The following is an 18898-nucleotide window of genomic DNA, read 5'->3' as shown; positions in this document are numbered from 1 at the left end:
GTGCATTTAGTGTGAATGGTCCTGGCTAGCAACAGAAAGAGTTGCTACGCTTTAGCCAAGGTGCTGGTGTAACGCCCCCGCCAAGGAAATAAATTGCAGCTTGGTAGTAACCATCCTTGAAGAAGCTTTTTAAAGTATACTCCTACCATTTTAAAAAATTCGTTACCTGACTAATGGCTGGAGATAACTGCTTACCTCTGTTCTTGTGTCCTCCTCAGTTATTCACTATCAGTTTTCTTTACAACCCTCTTTACAGACAGAAGTGGTGCAAGTGCCTTTTCGAAAGCATTTCGGTTTTTAGTCACAGCTGGCCCAGGAAATGATGACAATTTGCCCTTCAGTCCTTCATCAAATTTTACAGGCTTTCTTCTTCATCCACATTTGTCCTCTCTACGGGCTGCCCTCGCTCTGGGGGGATTGTAATTATACTTTTTTTTTTTTTTTTTTATTGTGCAGGTGAATTTTATGGCTCTTCAAGTCTCCTACGCAGTGAAGTGAAACAAATCTGCAGCGCTATGACAAGGCAGCAGGGATTTGCTTCCTCAGCAAGGGACAAGTCTTGCTGGTTTGGTGGTCTGGGCTGCAGCAAGCCTGGCTCTGTTAGTTCGACCAGAAAGAAAGCAGGGGATGGTGTTGAAGCAGCTGTTGAGACTCAGCAGTGGCCTCCAGATCTTGTCAAGCAGAATCGAACGCTGTAGGAGTTGGCAGACAGCTACCTGGTACGAATGAAGAGGTAAATGCTGTGGGTGATGTGCTATGGCAGTAAACAGGCAGCAAAAAGCCCCCACGTGAGAAGAGTGGTTTAGATTGACTTGGCTCAGGCAGCTCTGCTGGTGAGGATGCTGATCCGAAGCATCACCCAGCACACGGGAAACATCAAACCACCACAGGCTGGAAAGATGAGGAGAGCAAAGAGGAAACCAGGTGCAGTTAGAGCCATGCTGTAGGGGTAGTAGCTACTGAGGTTATTGGGGTGTGGCGTGTTATAACCAAGTGTGGTTATTGTTAACGCCAGGATCAAGGTGGGCAAGAGCTGCAGGAACACCGGTGCCCAGAGTGTAGCTGTGTCGGCAGCAGACAGGTGCCAAGTCTGGTAGGATAGGGAGCAGATGAGGGAGCAAACACCTAGAAAGTGAGGGATGCTGCTGTGCAGGTTGATGTAAAAGAAGAAATGTGCTGGTTTGCAGTGCGGCTCTTCTAAAGGCCATGTGTCCTGCAAGATGCAGGGCAAAAGGAAGAGGAGCAGGTCTGCCACAGCCGGGTTCACCAAGTAGAATGTGATGCAGGTCGAGTCCTTGCTGTGGCAGCAGCTGAGCTGAGTATGGAAAAAGGTTTTAGCCCTCTCTAGGTAGTCATGTAAATAACTAATTTAACTTAAATATCTTAAAATCACTAAGGTACTGCTTGGGTTTCGAGTTATTGTGCTGACTTCTCCATGGTCTCCTCTACGTAGCTTGAGCAGCAAATTTTCATTCAGGTCTCTCTTAATATTTTGAGCCTTTGAAAATCTGTTCTGTGTGATAAGGATGTGATGATTTGTGGTGTCATCTAGGAGTGAGTCCCCGGGGTTGCTGGGGGCTGCTCATCCTCCAAAGATAGGGTAGATGGGTCTGGACTGGTGGATAAAGTCAGGAGGGAAAAGGTGAGAATTGTGGTTTATGCCAATACTTCTGTTTTCTGGGTTATCTGTCACTAGAGGTCAGTACTGCAACATTACTATGCAAGAAAGGTGTTCTGGGACAGGACAAAGTCTTATTTAAAGGCTGCAACCGCTGTCATTCATTTCTGTCACTTATTTACATGACTTTGGAGGTTGATTGACAAAGGCAAATGCTAATAGCAACGGTCTTCAACAAGAAGAGGTCACTTTTATTTCTTCTCATGCCAATAAAAAAGGTGGGGTAATATATAAAGTGACCAAACTTGCCTTTTTTTTAAAGCTGTATCACAGAGTGGTTGAATGTGTAAGGGACCTCTGCAGATCACCTAGTCCCGCTCGAGCAATCATAAATGTCTATGTCTAATTTTCTGAAATACTGGCGCGTTTGTGTGCCCTGCCAGCTGCCTCTGGCTGCTGTGGTTTGCTGCTCAGACTGCTGCAATTGCTTTCAGTCCAATTGTTGGAAAAAACACCTGTTCCCCACAGCTCCGTTGGACAATTTGGTAGAGATGATGGTTAATTCCAATCCAGCCCACAGCAGGACTAACTGAAGCTGCTGCTGTCCCACCTAATATGAATAGAGTGGCGGTTGTGTGGCTCTTGTGTTGTCTGTTTGGTGGATGTTCGGCAAACTGTGGCCGCTGGATCACACAACAGGATGAGTAGTGCTGCAGCCCCCTTCCTGAACCAGAGCTGTCAACTGGTAGCATTGGTTACCCAAACTGGATACGTTTTGGAAAGCCTGAAGTTGTATAAAATGATGTAGGTTTAAATTCTGGCCAGAGCTATCCCTGCTGTCATCTATTTTATATACAAAGCAAAGTAAATTAAAATAACTCTCTCAAAAAAATCCACCCTCTGAATTGGATGGGAAAGGAAGGAGAGGTCAAAAAAAAAAGTCCTCAAATCTCACAATCAAAGGTGTAAATTGTGCCCTCTGTAGAGAAGTGTTGTGCGTGCTTAGTGGTTTCTTATATAGCTGTCTGCGTGTTCAGGCACAGGGAGCACTGCTGACTGGTTCCATGGTCAGGCTTTGGTGTTCCCATCACAAAACCCTCTTGTTTTCTGTAATTTTCTTTCTATCAAGAGTTCATTCTGTTGGCACGGTCTTGGTGGGTTGCAGCAGGATAGAGAAGTTTCTGATGTGTGGAGTCTTGGTGCAACCAGGTAGTTACATCCCCTTAACCTCTCAGTTCTCTTAAATTCAATTTGGTCCCAAGCTGGCTAAGGTCTTGGTCTTCTCCATTTTCTTGGGAGCAATTCAATTTGTATTCCTTAGGCCGCTGGCTTGGGAATGGTTCCTGTAGGAGGACGGTATGTTATTCAGCATGTTACTGAGCACTTCTGGGGTGCGTTTTGTGGAGTGGCTTTGTCTGATGTGGCTTGAAACGTTCCACTGGGGAGGTTTCAGTTGGTCCTGTAGGTGCACCTGACCTTTGGAGGAAACCTGTGTATCTGTCCTAGGGTTTCTGTGGATTTAGAGTTGAAATTTCTTTGTTCTGTAAGCAAAAGGTGGGGCCTTCTAACAGACAGAAGGAAGGAAATAGTTCCTGCTCTGTTTCCTCTGAATAAGCAAATTTTACTCCTTCTGATATTTTTTTATAACATCTGCGGATCTACAAACAGCAGCCTGATCCTCAAATTATTAAAATCTATGTTACTGTAGTATCTTAATTAATTGACTTGTTTACATGTTTACAAAGCTCTGTCTGTAGATATAGAACAGCTGTTAATGTCAGTAAATCGGAAACAGTGGAGTTGGCATCCTGCATTTCTCTTGTCAGCTGAAATGATGATTGAACATAACTGGCCACTTCAAATTGAGGTAAGGGAAATAAGTGCTTTATAGCAGCTGGGGTGAAATGGCTCACTTATGGCTGTTGCAAATTGATGAAAAAAATCTCAGATGTCATTTAAATACTTGTGGGAAATCGGTGAACCTACTTAATACTGAAGACTTAAAGACTTTTTTCAGTTCTAGTTTATTCACAGAGCCAATAAATGTCTTACAGGTGATCGTTACATTTTATTCATATTTTATATTTTTGAGATAAATATATTTTGGTTTTTATTTCCTAACTTAGCAGTGGGAACAAATCAGCTTAGATCTGTTGGTCAAGATGAGGTCTGTCAGGTCTTTTCTCTTGTCCCTCCTCCCAAGTAACAAGTGATAGGATGAGAGGAAATGGCCTCAAGTTGTGCCAGGGAAGGTTTAGACTGGATATTAGGAAATATTACTCCACTGAAAGGGGTGTAAGCATTGGAACAGGCTGCCCAGGACCCCTGGAGAGATTTAAAAGACATATGATGTGGTGCTTAGGGACACGGTTTAGTGGAGGAGTCGGCAGTGATGGGTTTACGGTTGGACTTGATGATCTTAAAGGTGTTTTCCAATCTAAATGATGCTGTGATTCTGTAAAACCTTGTCATAGTGTTCCCTGCTGGCCTCTTCCAGGCTGGATGGTTTTCTGTGGCTGTTGGGCAATCTCTTCCAGTCAGTGTTTCTGGGTAAATCAATCCGCTGACCCAAATTTAAACCATCTTCTTTAGCTTTGCCATTGCTTTAATGTGAGCGGAGCGATTCTCATTTACTGTCCTGCAATTCAGACCTACCTTGAACATAGAGTTAAGAGTAAAACCTTACTTGTGATGCTTAGGCTATAAGAAACTCTATCGCTTATAAAGAGCTCCCCAAACCAGACTTTTTTTAGTTTTTGTATACAAAATTCACTTAAAATAGTTTTTATTGAGACTAGAGGTGATATCCCAATGTATGAAAACTGTCAGAAGTGATTGATACACATATGAGAAGCTGAGAGAAAATTGAAGGAAAGATATGGCATCGCCAGGCCTCATTTAAATACAAGAGCTATGCATTTAAATTGATTTATTTTTATGCCAATAGGTTCTGACATAAATATAGTGAGATATAATGTATTGACTATAATGTCAACATTATTTTAAAGCTGACTCGAGGAAAAATATCTCATTGTTAGTGCTGAAATATAATGCTTTGGTTTGCTGAAGGGGAAAACCTATGATCAAATAACCTCTTTCTTAAGATCCTTTGTAATGGCTCTTAAAATGAGTGAGTAACAACAGAGGTGACCTGTCTCGGGGCGCTCTGTGTCCTGAAATTGTTTTGGGACTTTCAGGGCTGATTGAGTATAAACACACCCTGTGCTGGTGAGGCTGTGGCTGTGTTCTGACAGCCCAACCCTGCAGCTCATCTCTTTGCTTGCTGAAGTATCAAAAACTTACCCACACTACACATGAGGTTGCCCATCAGTTTTTAATGATAATCACAGTTTTATACTGTCCGCTATCTGTGTTGTACTATGTTAAAGTAATGGGTTACACGTCTGTTGACAAAGTCCTGTTGCCCTCAACGCATGCTGAGATGTCAAATGACCTAATTTGAATTTTGCTTTGAGGTATTAATTTTTTTTTTACTTGTTTTGGAGCTAATCTTGTTAGAAGTAGAGAAACTACTAGATGTTTTGTCCCTTTTTCTTTACTGCCTCTGCTCTTTGCTTTCTGTTCAGCGTTTTCCAGGCCAAATATCTGGATATTCAGGGCAGTAACATTGACCTTTGGGACCAGGTTAATTATTGCTGGCTGTAGTCGTTGGAAGTCAGTGGAAATTGTGGGCTCCTGGTGGGTGTGCCTTTCTCACTCCATGCTCCTGTTGGTTCCCAGGAAGAATCTTCCAGCCCACTTCTGAGTTAAATCCACTTCTATGCCCTTCTGTATTTACTTTCTTCACTTCTTTTTAAACAGACAAACAATACAAAGTAAAACGAAAAAAAAAAAATCAAAAGCAAGCAAAAAAAAAACCCCACCACGTTAAAAGGTTATTTTCTGTTAAAAACTCTTTGCAGCATTCATCTGGCTGATGCCTTTGCATTCACTCAGTGCAATTCTGAGAGCCTGGCAGTGCCAAATAGTGGTGATGCTGGTGCAAGGGTGGCTGCTGCATGCTGGGCTGGTGGTGTGGTCCTGCTGTAGCCCACAAATCAGAATGGCAGAGAGGGAGGGGGTTAACCGAAGGCTTTGCTTCTATTGAGTATATTATTATTTAGGTTATTTTTTTAGCTTACATTTAGTCTGCTTGAATTTTGCCAAACTGTTATCAATTTAGCTTAAGTTTACCTTTGCAAGTGTTACCAACTTTCATTCCTTCTTATCCTTTCTAGTAATGTTTTCTGAGTATTTATAACGTGTGAAAGTGGTTGTGGCTCATTGCTTGGTGTTGTGGCTAAGAGGCAACGCACAGTTTGCAGTTTTGCTTGGAGCCGGCTGTGGATGCACCGCTTTGGAAAAGCCCCTTAGACTGGTAATGCTGACTTTCTCTACTCAGATGGCCTCTGGGTGCAGATCATAGAAACACCAGGTTGGAAAGGACCCACTGGATCATCAAGTCCAACCATTCCTAACACTCCCTTAAACCATGTCCCTCAGCACTTCATCCACCCGTTCCTTAAACACCTCCAGGGAAGGTGACTCGACCCCCTTCCTGGGCAGCTGTTCCAGTGCCCGATGACTCTTTCCATGAAGAATTTTTTTTTGATATCCAACCTGAACCTCCCCTGGCGGAGCTTCAGGCCCAGGTGCTGCTGGCTCCCCAGGAGAGTGGGGATGCTCAGCAGTGATGCTTCCACATGGAGCTGTTTCTGCCTTAACCGCTGAATGTTACATTAATAATTGCATATATATGTCATAACACGTGACCATAATGGCATCATGGTCACTTCCATAATGCTATCCCTATACATTTTGGTATATTGGGTACCATGATGTTTCTATTTACGTATGAATTGTTTTAAAAGTGTCAGAGTGCTATACTTAGATGTGAGTTTATTCCTTTGCACGAAATGATTTTTTTTTCCCTTCTCATTTTCTCCTGCATTTTTTTACTTTCACTTTCTACAGGCTGCCGATATAAAGGGTTTATTCATGAGGTTAACCTAATTACTGTCTTCAGAAACAAAGCCTGTTCCTACAGCGAATATCCTTTTGATATCCATCATCTGAATATTGCCTAATAAAGTTAGCAAATGGCCTCCAAATGAACCAAAATGATTCAGTATCTCATCTAGCAAAGAAAGTATTATGGTTTTACTGATACTGACAGAAATGTTTAATATTCTCAATGCATTGCTTTGCTGGGGGATTAATATGCATTTTTCTGTCTTGAGATGAAAAACACCGTCTGGGTTTAATGCAACACTTACAAAATTGCTGATGCGAGTCTCTGTTAAAGCTATTTTATATACACACAGGAGAGTTTAGCACAGACAACTGGAAAGTTCACTTTGAGTAGCTCCAATACTTGTAATCAGTAACTAAAATGTATTCATGGAGTTGCAAGACTAAAAGGCATGAGTTTAAGTGCCTACATATATTTTTCTTGCTTGGAACAAAGGTGATACATTTTTCATGTAAGCAAAGCTTCTTAGAGTTGAGTATGCTCTGGGGAGATAATTAAGAACAATCAATATATACTGATTGATTGAGTTTTGAGTGGAGCATACGCTCCCTGCCCACATATTGCAATGGCCAAGGTTTAGAGAGCGTGGCTGGTAGCTGGATCCCTCGTAGCTGGCTTAGCCACTGCTGGCGTCATCTCCTAAGATCTCAGTGTTGGGTTAACATGGGGAATAGTTTACATTTGGTCAGACTTCTCTGGCTTTTGTGTGAATAGTCATTTTTAAATCTGACATAAAAGCCCTTTCCAGCCCTTCCTAGTACTTGTCTCAAGACAAGTATTCCTTGCTCTATGATTTCATTTGTCTTTCCTTTTAGTAGAGAAACAGAAGTGGTAAGCAAAGACAAAAATGTCCTTTGCCCCCTCCTGAAGATCAACATTCTATTAAGTGAATTCTTGGTCATTTAGATTTAGCTTGCCTTTTCTTAAGCAGAAACCCAGCTAATCCTGTCAACTAAGTGTGTAACCAGCAGATTTCAATGTTCTCACTGCTGCCTTCCTGCTTGATTCTTGCAGGTATTTGTGAAGATGACTGGGGCAGTCCTTATGTTCTTAATCTTCCACTTTTACTTGAACTGAAACTTTGATAAGTAATTTAACTTAATCATAATATATCTTTATTGGAAAAAGATTAGTTTGCTGGCGAACATTTCAGGAAGCATACTGATGAGCTGCCTTGTTCCACTGAGCGCAAAACCCCAGCATTAAGCGATGATGATGTATCCAGAAGAAAATAATTATTTCTGTTATTTCTTAAATAGCTCTCTCGATTCGAAAGAGTATCTGAATTAATGGTAGTTTAGCATCATTATGTATTAATGGGCTCCATCTAATTTATTTTTTCTGGCAGTTATCCACTTGCACGATGTATTATGCCTGCCCGTTCATTTCCCCTGCTATTGAGTGGTAGATGGAGGATTAGTACCCGGAGCCAAGGAGAGAGGCTGCGTGGGAACATAATGGGATCTTGCATCATTTTTAATGGTGGCTTATGGACCGTCGTGCCGAATATCTGTATACACTTAACTTTCTGATGACAACTGTAACAAAGGTAACGGTACATGTTGTCACAGAGCTGCTAGAGAGGCACGCTCCTGTTTGCCAGATGCCATCACGCTGCACTGAGTTGTCTTTGCGGATATGTTTGTAATTACAAACTCCTTCCTAGCTCCAGTAGTGCTTAAATAAAAAATTGATCCCGTGGAATTATATTGCTGAATATTAAAGCCAGTATTTATTTGCAAGAGTCACTTTGGGGTGCCTAATTTGTCCGTGAGAGCAAGGTTTTCTGCTCAGGCTGCAAAATGGTGCAATAAAAATCAGTGATTGATGTTTATTATCAGATTAAATGGTTTAGCTGTGGGGATCAAAGTAATAAATTACAGCCCTCCCCAAGCTGTGATTGGCCACCAGAGATGTTTCTAAGTGCCAGCGTTTTTTAATGAGATCATATATTTTCAAGCCTCTAACAGTATCAACTTTTGTAGTTTATTGAAACTGTGTTTAAAATAACAGCTTACTGGGTGTCAAGAATATTGGATATGCTTTATGTTTGCTTGGTCAAACATCCCAGAGGAAAAAAGCATGAGTTAAAAGCAGAGATTTTGATTCCTGAGCAAAGTCTAAGGAGTTAAAGAGTGTGAGGCATGCCATCTTCTGGCTCTATATGGGTGTAATTTTTTGCTTCCTCTGTTTTTTGGTCATTCCTCTACCGGCACGGGGCCTCAATGTGCAGCAAATGTAAATGCTCTCGGGCTCTCCATTGGGCTTCCACCCCATCAAGCTGCAAAGGGGAACCGTAACTTGGTCTTTCAGGGAAATGAAATGTTTCCATCCCCGAGTGTCATGGTCAGACTGCAGTGGTAGTGTAGTATTGGTTGGATCAAAGTTTAATGGTCGTTTTTTTCCCTGTTGGGAGACTGGCCCCAGTGACACTAGTGGCTTCCCCCACTGCTCATCAAAGTAGAGGAGATGGAGATATATCTAAATGGCAAAAAAAGTAACCACCCTAACATTATTTGTTTATCATTGAGAGGACATGCCCTAAATATAAAAAGCAGAATAATCAAATAGATATTTAATGAAAAGGATACCGAAATAATTTTGTAAGATTGCTCTTAAGCTCTAGATCTGCAAACTAGCAGTCAAAGAACAGCTAAAATTTAGTTAGCCATTAGAGAAGTCTGAATTATGTTTTATTCCTTATTATGGGAGATTTATAATTGGGGAAAAATCTGAACTGTGAAAGCATTAATCTTAAGTACAGTATTGTAGCATCAAAAGCACGACATTGTCTTCCTGTCCCCGGGACATTCTTTGTTAGAAAAGCGTTTGTTTTACTCAGAGGAGGTCTTTTTTTTCTTTTTATATTAAAAAGTTGGGTCTTTTTTTTTCCTCGTGGCTGCATTTAGTCTCAGGAGATTCTGATTAAGCAGCTCAGTTCAAAAGAGTTTGCACTGTACGGTCATTTTTAGGGGGAAGAAATCATTAGGCGTGCTGTGGGTATTGCAGTTGCACAGCTGGGGGGGAGTTTCAAAGCAGGCTCTCTTCTTCCATTCCTCCTGCATCAGCACATCGGATGCTCTTCCCTGGCCGTCAGGGAAAACGAGGGGCTTTTTCAAAGGTGGGAAAATATTATTTAAAGTGGTGTAGAAGTCTCGATTGATTTGCAGCCAATTGTGCAGATGTTATTCCCCTCGTTTTACTGATGTGGCAAAGCCCACCTCGGGCATGGGGGGAACCCCGTTTCTGTACCCTGCTTGGTGTGTGCTTGCTTTAGCATCGCTGGGAGGCTATAACTGAATGAAGTAATGCTTGCTGTAATTATGACAGGTTCATACATGGAGTGATTTGGTCTGTTGTTGTCTTAAATGGTTCTGGCTTAGCCTTTAAAAAATAATTTAAACAATAAAATGAGCAGAGGCAATCTATGACCGCTGCGGTGGAGGCAAAGCCTGATGTGTAGCAGGGATCTGTCCTCAGCATTTGGGCGCTGGCACGGGGCTGTCAGGGAAACCGGTGCTCCCTCAGTGCGAGGAGTGGCCCTTGCTGCTTTAATTGCACCTTTACCTTGCAAGCCGTGGTGGAAAATAATTAAATTTCATAAAAGCCTGTCTCGTTTTGAGCCCCTGAGGATATCAATTAAATGTAATAATGGTAACTGCAGCTTTTAAGCAAATATGTAGGTTTTTTTTTTAAAAAGAAATGAGGTGAAGTCTTTTGCACAGCGCAGAGCTGAATACTTATTTCCATGTTCCCTTTGCTGTAAGTATCAATCCTGTAGAGTCTCAGAGGGGCTGTTTATGCCCAAGGAACAGGCAGGAAGCTGTTCAGGGCTTTCTTTCTTAGAGAAGGGCAACAAAGTTGATGAAGGGGCTGGAGCACGTCTTACAAGGAGCAGCTGAGAGAGCTGGGATTGTTTAGCCTGGAGAAGAAGAGGCTGAGGGTAGATCTTATCACTGTCTACGACTGTCTGAAAGGAGGATGTAGAGAGGTGGGTGCTGATCTTTGCCCAAGTGATAGGTGATAGGACAAGAGGGAATGGCCTCAAGCTGCGCCGGGGAGGTTCAGATTTGACATGGGGGAAAACTCCTTCATGGAAAGGGTTGTCAAGCACTGGAACAGCTGCCCAGGGAGGAGGTTGAGTCACCATCCCTGGAGGCATTTAAAAGTTGGGTAGACAGAGTGCTTAGGGATATGATTTAGTAGGAGACAGGTATGGTTAGACTTGATGATCTCAAAGGTCTTTTCCAACCTGGGGATTCTATGATTCTTTGATGGCCAAAGGCAGGGCCGGGAGATACCAAATGTGCCCATCACTTTATGTTGTTTTGCTGGGATATGCCATACGTGGTAACCTTAAGCTGCCTGAGCCAGTTGTTGCAGTTCATCATCTAGCAAATTTAGGAATCGGTCAGCATAGACTTTTTTTTTATATTGTCTTGCCACAAATTAATGCACACTCCCTCCTGCCCCCATGTTCAGATACGAGATGAGGATTTCTGTACCTTGGGATATCTGCTTAAAGAATAAATTATCTTGGAGACCCCAATTCTGTAGGTTGGCCCTTTTGGAGATGGGGATGCTTGTTGTTGGGCTGCAGCTCCATCAGCAGCAGCCTGAGCTGCTTTATAGGAGCATTTGAGAAGCAGTATACACCTTCTGCAAGGCTGCATCAGAAGGAAATAAAACACTGAAATTATCCTAATAAATTATAATAATTGTGCCTGGCAGCATGTGGTAATTTAAAATAGATTAATCTAACAAGCTTTAAATATGAATAAATAATAAACATCTTCATGCATTGGGAATCTTATTCTACTTAGTTCTGAATGAATATTAATTACCCCTCATAAACCCAATGCAAAAATCGATTTGTGTGGAGAAGGCAAAAGGTATTAAGTATACCAAATTGGACAGAGCCCAGATGAATATTCTCATCATCAATTAAAGTCAGGTTACAGTGCTGCTTGCCTCTGTCACCGGCTGCCTGGTGATGAGATGCAGGCTTTAAAACTGGGTCTGTGCTGTGGCAGTTTCTATTCGATTTTGCATCCCCTGTTTCCTGGCAGGGTTGGATGGCTGGCTTACTGCTGGGTGGGATGGGTCAGGAATTACCTACTGTGAGAAAGGAGGAAGCCACAAGTGATGCTTGGCCATTGGAGTGGTGGCTGGTGCTGGCAGCCAGCTTTCTCCCGTGCCACAGTGCATCCTCCATCCCACCTGTGTGGAAAACCATGGAGCTGAGAATCAGGAGTCTAACCTCCTGCCTTCTGCAGGTATAAATATCAAAGAAAAGCTTTCTCCCCTGGCAAAATGACCCCTCGGGCCATGGTGACATGCTGGGTAAGGCGAGATGCCATCCTGAGCAGCGGTGCAGTGCTGCTACACCTTGTGTATGCAGAGAGCCGGGGTGTCAACTGGAGCAAAACTGAAGACCTGCTCAATTTTGAGTTGGAACATATGGAAGATGGATGAGAGGGAACATCTGCGCCATCTGCTGTGGCAGAGTTCTATCCTTCATCCTCGCATCTCGCCGCATTGCTGTTCTGTTTGGATGATGTCCTTCGTTGTCTCCCATTATCACCATTATCCAAAGGCCAGTCTGTCTTCGGCAAAATTCCTTGCTTAGCAGTAGGCTGTCCTGGGAGCTGCAAAATGGAAATTTCCTCTGCTGCCTTTTTCTCTGCATAGCTTGGGCAAATAGATGTTACTTATACACTCAGGCATCAGGATTTTGGTGAACGTTCACTGCATGCCAGACTCTAAAATGATCTGGAAAGGATAACTGGAATGTTTGGAGATGCAATGTCACACCAGGACTGAGGCAGGGAGCCAGTGGGAGATGCTGGCTTGTGGAATGGGGCTTGGAATGGCAGGAGTGATGCTCCTGGGGGAAATTGCTGGGTTAATCTGGATTTGTGTGAGAAGGGAGAGCCTAAGGCAGGTGCATCATGACCAGAGTGTTCCTGGGCATGCGAGGGTGGCATTTAGTATCTTGGTTTAAGTCGTAAAGCCTGGCAGAGTTAAATGAAGGTCATTGGCTGTAAAAAGTGACAGGGACATTTTAAGACATATTGTAGAATAAACTGTAGCCTAGAAAAAGCTTATGATGGTATCTCCTGCAGGCTTTGGCCTCCATTTCAAAGCTGCCTTGATCTTTTAACACTGAAGTGTTTCGCTGCTGTTGTACCATGCCTGAGATCTGCAGATACTGTACTTAAGTGCTTGGAGGCTGCTGGTGTCCTCAGGGTTTAAAGATAAGAGGGAAGGGGATTGGAGAGAAGAGGAAAAGAGAAATAGTTCCCTGTGTCTCCCTGAGTCAGACCAGGGGTTTGTTTCAGGTGTACATCGAGCAGCTGCTCAAGGACCGAAGTGTGCGAGGAAAGGGCATAAATCAGAGCATGTGAAAGGTGTGGGGGGGAGTAATTTATCTCCCTGGGGTCTGTCTGCCTGCAGGTTTTCCTGGGACCTGGGAATCCAGAATGCTGCTGGTTTAGTCCAATACTCAAAATTACATGTGTATCCAGTGCTGCGGGGAGATGGAATTACCCTGTGTGTGTGTGCAAGGCAGGTATATGTTCTTGTACGGGATAAAAACGTGTTGGCTGGGAATTGTACAGCAATCTTTATGCTTTTCCTGTGCCTGTGTTGTCACTCTTCGTAGAAAAGGTTGTCTTGGTCGACTGCACGTAAGAAGAGTTATGAGCTAATTAAAAGAAAAACCCATCAGCCCCCAAATCTAAATAGTTCTCATTTCCCCAGAAACCAGCAATTAGCAGATGTCTGTCTTGCTTTCACCTACAGCTTAAATACCAAGGAAATATCTTCCTCACTTGCAGTGAGATTCAAGAATCATTAGCAATCAGCTTCCTATGTTGTCTTCAGTGTTTGTTACAGATGGATGGACAAATACAGCAACATTTGCTCCAGTTTATGAACTGGATCTCTGGATGCATCCTTTTTGAATACTTAATAAAGAGACACTTTACATGAGCAAAGTATTTTTAAATGGAAATGTGAGGCCTAAACTTCACCGTGAAGTGAGAACCACTCTGGTAGCAGCAGGCCAAGAATTATACTTAAAATAAGATAACAGATATTTTGAAGAACTGTGAAATATAGTGATTGCTTTAATGCTTGTATGAATTTGATGGGTTTGTGTATTTCTTCTTAGGGAAATTTTCTCAATTTGCTGACAGGACTTACCAAGACTGTATGTTCATCGGCTCAGGGACTGTGCTTTTTGTGACGGTTATGATGTGCCTAAGAAAATTCCATTTTTGTACACAAGTGGACTTGCCGAATAAAAACACTACATGGAAAGGTGACAAAAGGAGCAGATGATCTATGGGTCAGTTTCCCTTCTGCTTAGACTCTTGTTGTTTACCATTTGTCACCCTAAGGACAAATTTTAGCAGTGATAGGTACACATTTTTTCCAAACCTGACTTTTTTTTCCATTTAATTTAATAAGTTGTCTCAAACAGCAGGTACTACAGTTGTGGAGAAGGAGGAAAAAATCAGTATTAACATCTGTGGAGCCCAAGCATGGACAAAGGTTCACTGAGCTTTGGTGCGAGACCAGCAGATGCCATCACTGCAGATCTGCTTCCCAGGGAAACGTTTCCCAGACCCTGCCCTGGGAAGCAGAGAGAGACAAGGATCTAAGAGAGGAGCAGGTGATGGTTTACAGAACATCCTGAAAGGCACTTGTTGGGGGAGTTAATTGCTATCTAACATCGCTGTCACATCTTCTTGGTGAACCCATTCCACAATATGCCCGGGAGTGGAATTGCCAGTTGGTTGCTCTTTTCCAGCTGGTTCATTTTCATTGCTCTGGTTGCGATGTTTTGTGCGTGTTTTGAAGAACCTGTGGCACAGGAGGCAGTGATGCTGCCAACCCTGCATCCTTACAGCAGGTCCACAGCAACTGTGCTCTCCCAAAAGCCATTACTGATGACAGAAAAGGAGGAAGCATGGGAGAGTACACGAAAAGGGGGTTTGCAAGGCTCAAAGCTGATAGCTTTACAAGTGTCTCTAGAGGATGCTTTGTTGTAGCTAAAGCGTTAATTAAACTTATAACATCGGGGGGGTTATTTTAAGATCGGGAGTGCTGGAGTTGCAGCAGCTCATGTGGATGTCACAGCCATCTGCAGTGCTTGGGGATGTGAGGCAAGCCAGCTAAAGCACAAACAGTGTAGCTTATTTTCCAACAGGGTTTTCTGGAAATACCTTAAATCTGACCGTTCCCATTAAAAAAAAAAAAGTAAAAAAATGATTCTTGCTCTTCGTGTTAACCTGGAGACCACCAACCTATTTTTTTCACAGTGCATGGACATCGCTTGATGTCATGAAGGCAGAAATTACTCCTTTTATCCTGGTGTGTGAGGGTGTGAGTGATTGCTTGGCCCCTGCTTGAGTCAATATGCTTTCGACAGTCTGATGGGCTGAGCTCTTGGGCTCTTTCCCAGGAGAAAGTGATTGAGCTCAGTCTGCAGCGGGCGAACCTGCCAGTTACAGGGCATCATCCTGAAAGCTGTGTGGAACCTGTGGTATGATGCCAGGAAGAACGCGAGTAGCAGCAATATGGTCGAGCTGGGGAGTTTTAAAAGCATTTTGATATAGATCCATTACCAAGGACTTCAGAGAGATTGCTCTTTGGCCTTTGCTGCAAAGGGAGCGGAGTGTTATGAGTTTGACCTGCCTGCAGAAAGCAGTTCCTTTGCTTCGCTGCTGGGCAAGGTTTAAATCCTGCTGCCGTATTGCATTGATCTCAAATAATTGCTTTAATAGCAGCCCAGATGTAAACAGCGAGTAGGTTTCTGTCACTCAAATAATGAAATTACATATATTTTTGCTGTGAAAGAATTTATCCTGAAGCTCGGTGTTGTCTCCCCAGGATGAGGAAGGAAGCTCCTTGCTCTGAGCCTGGGCAGTACAAGGCTGCATCTCTCAGGAAAAATGAGTTAGGAGGAAAGATGAGGGGAGGGCAGAGGTTTGGGGAAATAAAGTCTTTCAGGCATCAGAGCAGTTCCTTCAGTTATACAAGAAGATAACAGGTTACTGCTTGTACTGTAGGCTGTAATTCCACCAGAATGTCTCATGATTTCTCTTTGTCTGGACTCCTTTAGTAACACCCAGTGTGATTTCCACTTTTACTGAGTAGCTGTTCTCCAGCTTAGGGTGATGCTTTTTCTCCATTTGATCATATGTAAATCCTATGGGTTTTGATTAAAAAAAGTCAGCAGCATTTTTCTCTTCCCTGCTCATCCCGGGCTGTTTTGTGACCAAATACAGACTACTTCTTGCTCTTCCCATGCCAGTCTCATATTTATTTACACTGGTTTAGGTTTCTCAGTTTCCAGCAGCGGGTGAGAAGCTAGCAGAATTTGTAAGGAGGGGAAAGAGTGGTTTATGAATCAAAGGTCCAAGTTCAAGAATACAGAGCAAATCATCTCAGCTCAGCAAAGTCAGCCTTTGCTGTGCCAGGGCTTAGAGAGCTTAGTTTCTGTTTTCTTTCTTTATGCTTTTAAATACACGTGAAGCACTTTGAATGGTCTGGGAAGCAGCGTGGGCTTCAGCCCTGCCTTTGTGCGAGTGCATTGCTCCTGGTGAGAAATGAATTTATGACACCTGTGAGTTTGTGAGTTTTTGTAGAGATATTTACCCTTTGGCAGAGAGCAAGTGAAGAAGATTATAGCATAAAAATAAGACTTATAAACAACCCAAAAAAGGAAAGCGTTACAAAACCACAGCAGTCACAGTGTCTCCAAATGTAATGAATGTCTTTTACTTGAGAGAGTGATTTGCAATATAGCAATAATTGACAAAATGTGTACGCTTAGGTCATAAACTCTCAGTAATGTGGAGCTCTAAACAGTTAGCAAAATTCACCGCATCTTTATAAAGTGTGGAAAGTATACTTAAGGTATGTATATGTGTTTTCTACAGTGCAGCATTTTCATACGATTTGATCTACTGCGTACAGGCAATTTGCATGTGATTTAGTGCAATATTTATGCCAGGCATTTCGTGTTGGTCTAAGTAAATGAAGTAGTGCTGGCAATCCTTTCATTATTAATACTGCTAGAAGTAATGATTTTGTATACCAAGTCGCAGGGTTTCAGTGAGCGGATCCCTAGTTAATGTAATGTGTTTGACCTTCACGCTTAGCGGGGTGAGCTCTGATAGTCTATCTGTTGTGTAATTGCTTTTTGATTATTATTCACCAACCCTGGTATTGTTTAATGGGCAGATTAGTATCTTGCTTGTGAGCTTTGGTTCATAACCATGGCTCTGCTAAACATCGTGCTATTTTGTCCGTAGTGAAATCACCATAGTAACATCGCAGGGAAAATAGTGTGCCTTATATTTTTATCCTGTGCTGAAATATCAGGGCTAGCTAATATTTTTCTTACTTTTGTCCACCTCTTATCTCTTAACATTTACAGAGGCTGGAGGAGGTTGTACTTTTGGCTTCAAGATGATGGCAGTTTCTCCTGTGGATGAGGTCTGTGCAAGACCTTGTGATGCTTGTGGAGCAGGAACACATTGTGCAGCTGCTCCTTATACCATGCTGCTGTTGTTCCCTTGTGCTGACCACTACAAGCAAGATGAAAGATAGTCCTTATTTGAAACCACTGGTAATCAAATAGCCCAAACCTACACCTTGTTTTATGCACAGGCAATTGAGAAACTGAAAAGTAAAGTTTTTTCAGGGTGTTGTGTAGAGTATTGGGTTGTGTTGTGCCATCCTGGGGGTTTCCTTCCTGCAGTGTCTGCAGTTTGGGTCCTGTGTCATTCTCACTAATCAATCTTTGTATTCAACAAGTGTTTGTCTGTTTTGATGGGTATTTTTGAAGGTTAACTTATTTTCTCTCTTTCTTTCAAGAAGAATAAGGAATTTTGTTCTCCAGCAGATCTGCGGAAGCTGGGGGGGAGTATGACAATATTGGCAATGATTGCTGATCTCTGTTCCCTTCAAGTTGAAAGGCATAAGCAGCACAGACTGTGCTCTTGGACCAAACACGGCACATGATGACCAAGAGCATACTTGTCCCAAGGAGGAGCAGGGTCTGGGGGATCAGTCAGACCATCCCAGTGCTGGTGCCCGTAGCCTCTGAGTGCCTTTTCCCCATTATCAGGCTGTGGAGCTTTGGCTTCGTTTTCCCTGCTCGTTAAAGTGCACTCCCCTGTGTTATGTGAAAAGAGAGAAAGCTCTTGTTCAATAATACATTGATAGGTTAAACACTGTGATTCTGAAAATAATAATTGGGTTGCCAGTATGTGTTTAAACAAGGGATAAATTATATGTGGTTTTTGGCATGCAATTTCACCCCTACTAGTCCAGAAACTCGTTACAAAGGTAGGAGTGATTGCTAGCCAAGATTTCCAGCTTCCATTCTCTTTCCAATATGACTTTATACTACTGCCTTATAATCTTCGGCTGATATCAGCATGTATCATGCTCCAACTGCCACAACTTTGCTTTCACAACTCGGCATTAGTGAAATCTATCCAGTCAACACACTGAAAGAGATGCCCTTAGCATAATGTATTAAAAATGAGGTTTAAACTTCCTGCAGAAAAAAACCCCGTACCATGTGCAATTTCATTCCCAGGTCACGTTAAGTGCAATTGCATTTATGTGGCTCTGAATCAGTTTCCTTAAATATCTGGGCTATATATTTAACTTCCCAATGAAATGGCTTATGCTGTAAATATTGAGGCCATCTAGGGTGATTAAATATTAAAAATGACATTTAAATAAAGCCCCAGTTGCTGTGCGAGCTGAGCTTTCCTGGCTTTTGGCAAAGTGCAAGCTGATAGTCAAGCTTTGCATCTGGCCATTAATGCTTGTTTCTGCGGAAGAAGGAGGAAATCCCACCCAGGGGTCATGAGTGGGTGTCAGTCCTCCATGTCCTGAGCGTTCATATCTTCTCGCTTCTCCCTCACTAAACCAGCACCTGGCCGAAAACTTCCAGCATCAGAGAAAGAAAATCAATCCCGGGTCTACAGGGCAGTCCTGGTGAAAGGGAAGAATGACTTTATTTTACTATCAGCTTGCAAGGGGTTTCTCCTGCAAGTACTTGTGGAATTCTGTCTGTGAACTTTGATGTGCAAAGATGCAGTAGATTTACTACATGAGCTTCCAAAGAGCAAGCCAGAAGCCAAACGCCCCAAACCTATAGTAGAAATACTTTCCCCTGACATGTTCCTTGGTCAGGAAGGTGTCTGGCTGCCCAAATC

General features: G+C 42.7%; 1 pseudogene; it reads right to left on the bottom strand.

Moving 5' to 3' along the window:
- Positions 1–462: 462 nt before the first annotated feature.
- On the bottom strand, positions 463–4282 carry LOC128853043 (P2Y purinoceptor 3-like; annotated as a pseudogene).
- Positions 4283–18898: the final 14616 nt, after the last annotated feature.

The sequence above is a fragment of the Cuculus canorus genome, chromosome 9, assembly GCF_017976375.1.
Source record: "Cuculus canorus isolate bCucCan1 chromosome 9, bCucCan1.pri, whole genome shotgun sequence".
NCBI classification, from domain to species: Eukaryota; Metazoa; Chordata; class Aves; order Cuculiformes; family Cuculidae; genus Cuculus; species Cuculus canorus.
This window is presented reverse-complemented; position numbering and strand designations above follow the sequence as displayed.